Source organism: Dinoponera quadriceps, unplaced genomic scaffold (assembly GCF_001313825.1).
Source record: "Dinoponera quadriceps isolate SergipeBrazil2010 unplaced genomic scaffold, ASM131382v1 scaffold458, whole genome shotgun sequence".
Classification (NCBI taxonomy): Eukaryota; Metazoa; Arthropoda; class Insecta; order Hymenoptera; family Formicidae; genus Dinoponera; species Dinoponera quadriceps.
The window spans coordinates 1,089,471-1,095,470 of NW_014554796.1; positions in this window are offsets into that span (position 1 = coordinate 1,089,471).

Sequence of the window (6,000 nt, forward strand, 5' to 3'; positions counted from 1 at the left end):
CTTAGGGAGTGAACAAAAATTCGGTTGCAGGAACGGAAAGATTCCTGAAGGGGACTTATAGCTCAGCTATAATAACTGTCAGATTGACAGTAGTTTCAAACGAGTTTTAATGCGGCTGAATGTCGACACGAATGTTCTCATTGACACCTCCTGTCGCCGAATTTTCACTTCTTGTTACCGAGTTTTCATCCGTCATTCATATTCAGTTCAGCAGGAACTGTGATGTTTTTCCTGTGCATTAAACACGACGTCGACGAAGTCAGATCGCGTATTGAGAACACATTAATGACGTCTCTATCGTCTCATTATGCGACGTCTGGTCTGCTGGGCGAGCGCGGAGTCGGAGGACTTCGAGGGCGAACACGGGGAGAAAAATCTTATCAGAACAGCAAATCGTTTGTTAACACAATGACAGGAAAAACAGATTTTCTTCGGAGAGATTTGTTAAAAGTATCAAACGCCATTTACTAGATACACGGACGGCAAAATGATCGTTTATGCCAACTAAATTTCACTGCTATCGCAACGACGTTTCGCCGTAACGGCCAAATTATTTCTTCCGTGTGACAAATATTTTTACCCTCACTGTGTCGACAAACAATTTGCTGCGTGAATTTCCCCGCGCATAGCCCGAACATCCGGCTTGTTTCATCACTTCCGCCACTTGCGGGGTGTGACGCGATTTCCTCTTTAAATACGCGTCACGCGTCGTTCCGGAAGTATCTTTTATCCGCGAATCCCCAGCGCGCTCGCGTGCGGATGCGTTGAAAACGGCGCGAAACGAGGAAGGAAGAAGGGAGCGGCTCTCGCTCGCGCGCTGAGACCGCGACGCGCCGCTTCTACGCGCTTCGTCCCGCTCGGAGCGATTAAGAGCGGTCCGCGTCGAATATTAGCAACGGCACGGAGGCAATGCAATGGCGACGGTATAATCTCTGGATTACGTAATCACAAGGACAGAGTGTTCTCATCGACGCGGCTCGCGTCCGCTGCGTCGGTTAACTTCACAACAATAGAAACATAGTATATATATATATATATTTTTTTTTTTTTCGTTCATATAATATAATTTATCTTTAAATATTTCTGCATATTTCTCGTATAACTATTTAACCTTCGATATTAATACCCTGAAATCTACACTCTCGCGCGACTTTCCGTATAAAATCCGTCGAAATTCGTTTCCAGCTCGTCGTCCTGTCGAAGCGTAAATTCGCGCGAATCACCCGGCCGATCGTGTCGCCGTCCTTCGAATCCTTTTAAGTTCTACTATTTACAGGTAATCGTAATTTCACCACAGCCATGATCCTGGAATGGCGGCCGCGAGACGTATGTGTTTCGCCGTCCGGTAATGCTGTGCACGATGTGTACCGGCTTACCGGAGCCGGCTCGTAAAACGGGATAGCTCGCTATACCACCGCCGGGATACACTGAACTGACAGAGCACGAAACGAGCGAGCATACGTATCGGGAGGATCACGGATGTGTGTCCGAGGATAATAGGCGGTTAGAGCGGCCGGCGAAGTATCCTCGCGCGCCGCTCAGAAATCGCGATCGTCGGGGGAATCTGTGCCCGTCGCGTTAAAGACGCGACCGCATTCCGACTTCTTCATTTCTTCCCTTTCTTTTCCCTTCCGTTCTTTCCTTTTCTTTTTTTTTTTTTTATTGCAAAGGAAAAGAGATTTCGGAAAATTGGCTCTCGGCGCGGCGTGTCGTCCGCGAAAGACTGAATACGAATTGGAATCGAGCGCTGATCGAACGCCGACTCATTTTTGTCCTCTATATGTACTCTCTCTCTCTCTCTCTCTCCCTCCCCCTCTTTGTTTTACTTTATCTAATAGTGTACAGAGTTTATAGCCAACATCGAATTGTCGTGTGATATATTTATATATTTATATATATATATATATTTTTTTTTGTTTATTTGCGTATATATCTAACTGCTCCAGTATATCGTATAGTAATCAATTAGTGCGCGATCAAGTGCCATCCCCGTCCTCCATCTTGTGATCCGAGATCCTTTTGTTAAAACAGCTCGGATGAAAAGTATATTTACGTGATCGGCAACGTTTCGGTTTCCACAAGAGAATCGTGTCACGTGACCGAGCTCTTTTTCTCTCTTTCCCCTTACAAAAACGTATTACCGTTTTTACCCCTCGTACAACGGCCCGATTTTACTCAGTTCGCTCTGCCATTTTGACGCACTCACATTTCTTGCGCTCTCAGGCACGCGCAGTCTATTAAGCAAAGGAACGTGACGAGTGCACGCGAATCTGCACGAGTGCTGTTGAGGAGATTGTCTGTCTGTCTTTGATATTCGTTTTTCAACTAATTAGAACACGTTAACGCGTTCCTCTTTTACTCAGTTTCGTCCCAATACGGGAGGTCAAAGAGCGCATTTAGTCGTCGTGCTATTTAAAAAGGCGGCAATATTAGCGCGAATATTAAGTGAGTTATTTTATAGCTCGTAGCTGAATGTAAGTTAACACGCCTCAAATTTATACAGTACTGTCTTAGCTATTCCAAAATACTCGATAATACATTTCTATCGCTCAGATATATACTTGTTCGCTGTAACCAGTCGTTTTTACGGAAAATGGCCCACTTCCGACCGAAAAACAGAGTCACACTCACTCAGCCGAACGTACGCTTTTGCTACTGTAGCGCGTTTTGGCGGGCTAAAAACGGTGTAGTATTTTCGTAAGGGTTCTCCTTCTTAAGAAACTCCCAAAAGGAAACTTTAATCCCGTCTCATTCATACCGGGCACTCTCGCGAAAATATGTCATTTAAATCTTAAAAGTCATGCTAGGAAGTATCTCATAATAGAAGATTAAAACAAAAATACAACACAGATAGATGTAAAGGAGGATATACAGAGGGAATAAAAATGCAACCTGTTTATCGAAGGAAGTCTCGGAGAAGCGTGAAGCCGTTATTCGTCGTAATCGCGTTACAGCCTAATTTTCTCCCCACTTTGCCGTCTCGAGTAGCGATATGTTGCGCTGCAATGATCGTTCGCATCACGATTGCTGGACAATCAGGTCGGATAATGCTGACGGAAAATCGCATCCCCCACGGTGGACGTCACGATTGGTATCGTCAGGGGTCGAATTACGGCGAGCGATTAAATCCCAATTGAATCAAACCCGACTCGGAACGTCGAGCGCGCGCGAAACTCCGGCCGTATGAGTTTTCCGAAATTTCAACATTTTTCATCGCGGCGCGCTGGAGAGCAGTTCGTGGCAGTGACGTTTCGTTTAGCGTTGTTACCATCTCGGCGCGTTTCCGCCTTCGCGTTACGAGCCTTCCAAGACCCCGAGATTCGGCTCGACCGGGAACCTTCAATGGCGTACAGTCGGTATCGGGATTACTCGCGCGTAGTCGCGCGAGGATTTTCAACTTCAACCAGTGGCGGATCGGTGTTTTTTTCTCTCTCCACTTTTTCTCCCTTCTTTTTCTTTACAGTAGAGCTTACGGGCTAAACGCCTGCTTCGACAGCCGTCTCTGTCGCGCGAGGTGTACAAAAAAGAAAGCGAGAGATCCTTTTTTTCGGATGCGAGCGAGTCCCCCCTTTCGCCCGCGATCCTGCCTTACATATTACTAATATAGCGATAGCAGCAATAATTACAACAATAATCGTTCGGTGATTTCTTTTCTTTCTCTCTCTCTCTCTCTCTCTCCTTCTCTCTTCTTTTCCTCCCCCGTCTTTCTCCCCCTTTAGCCGCCCTTTCTTGATTACTTCTCTTTTTACAGCGCCTCCCCGCTCGCATCACGGGCGAAGAGCGCGTCGCGCCACGGAAGCTTCCCACGGAGATGCGGTATATAATTACAAGTTGGACGTGGCGATTTCCTTATTCTCTTCTAAGTAAGTACACGATTTCGCGCACGCCGCGCTCGCGAGCGCCGAGCGCGTCCGGCGAATGTGGCAGAGGCTGCGGGCTTCTTCTAACTAGCTAAGTAGTTTAGGTCTATCTCGCTTTCTTCGCTATCGCTCCTCTTTCTCGCGCTTCTTTTACTCCCTCCCCTCGATCTACGATCAACACTCACATTTCAGTATAATATTGGCCCCAGCACCCTTTTATTATTTTTTTTTTTCTTTATTATTATTATATCGTCTCACGCAACGCGACTAGTAGAAGCGCAGGGGACTTGCATTACATCGAGTGAAAATCAGGCTGTTGTTCGGGTTTTGCACGGAAGTAAAACTTTCCCAGTGGATGATCTCGCACGCAGGCATTACCGTCCGTTCGTCCCTGCGATCTTGTATTTTTTTTTAATTTTAGGATCGGGACACGATAAAAGGGAATGAGGGGAACGAGGAATTACATGCGGGGAATTAAGAATGAGGTGTCAGAATTAAGATATGTACTTTGAAATATGATACAAGGGAGTGGAGAATAAGATGAAAGAGGATTTTCCAAGGAGATCGCCGTTATTTTACTATACTCTAACGAATCTCCGCTGCTATTATCAATATATTCATCATTTTCGTGATAATCATCGATGGACTCAAGCTAAGTTCCATTCGGACATTGGTGCAACCACTAGACATTTTGAAGATCACATATTAGTTAGGGTTGTGCGAATCAAGCGTATCCGCGTGGTCGAAGCGAATCTCTAATGTGTTCGAAGTTGAAGCAAATCGAATCAGATTGTCCGATATTTACATTACGTGCTAATCTGAATATAATGACAGGCTGGAGAGCGCTTTCATTCTTGAAAAAAAAAAAAAAAGGGAAATATTGGGGCAGCTTTAAATGAAGTGAATAAAAGTGGATCTCGCAAATAATTTATACGTTAAAAATGAATTTGTTCATCCGTTATATCATTTCTCTAAGAAATCAAATGTGATTCGATTCGATTTAAACTCGAACGATTCGCAAACCTCTGCTGTCGGTTAATCATTACACTGGAAAAAACATTCGGTAATTAGTCTTGGTAATTACAATAACCATCTTGGTAATTGTTACCAAATCCTTTACTCAGTGCAAACATTATCAGCACGCAGATTATGAGGAATAGAATTTTGAAAGCGTTCCTAATCCTAGTTCCTCGTTCCTTTATTGTGGATTGAAACACGTCTCTCCACATGTCGAAATTTAATTGTCCTCTTCCCAATTCCTACATTTAATTCCTTGCTCCTTATTCGCCTTGTTTTTTATCGTGGCGCGCATTTTCCGCTGTGTTTCTTAATGAAGAGGCATTTTCCCGAAATTATAGCGGGATACTGCGGCTTTCTTTCGACGAAGCTTTTCATCGTTACGACTCGTTGAAATTCTCACGATTGAGCGCGACCATTTTTCGGGGGATTTTCGGGTAATTAACGGACGGTAGCGCGCGTGTGCAGAGAGATCTAAATAAAGAATTTAGCGGCCGTTAATTAAGCGACTATTGGAGCACGTAGTTAAAAGATAAAATCATCGGAAATTCGAAAACGGATATCACAAACGGATATCGAAAAATTATGAGCTTCTTGATGTAAATGGATATAAATACCACACATCACCACGGATGTCTCGCTTTTACCGCGATATTTTACAGCGGATCCTCCGCGCAATTTTTTTCAGGCGATTTTCTCCCCCGGCGAAAATGTCAAGGCGAGTAATCGTCCTTTCTGCTCGATTTTTCATATTCCGCGTCTTCGCGACTACGTCTCTCGAATTAAAATTTCATTCAAGCCAGCTCCATCTGCAATTAGCCGAAGGGCGCAGTTTCGGCTGATCCATACATTCGGCTGACGTTCGCGTTCACGAAGAGTCGCACTTTCTCCCAATTCGGTATTTATTATTAATCAGCCCAGCCTGGACGGTTCTCGCTGAGGGGAATTCAACACGAAATTGGCCGGAGAATGCTGTCATTAAAACATAACCCGGCGAAAGCGGGACATTTCTGTATGCGCGAGGCTAGCGTAACAAATAAATGCGCATTGTGCGCAAAGTCTCGTTAAAGCACTGGTAAAAGAGAGAATGTACAAATTGGAACTGCATCGCACCGATGCGGCG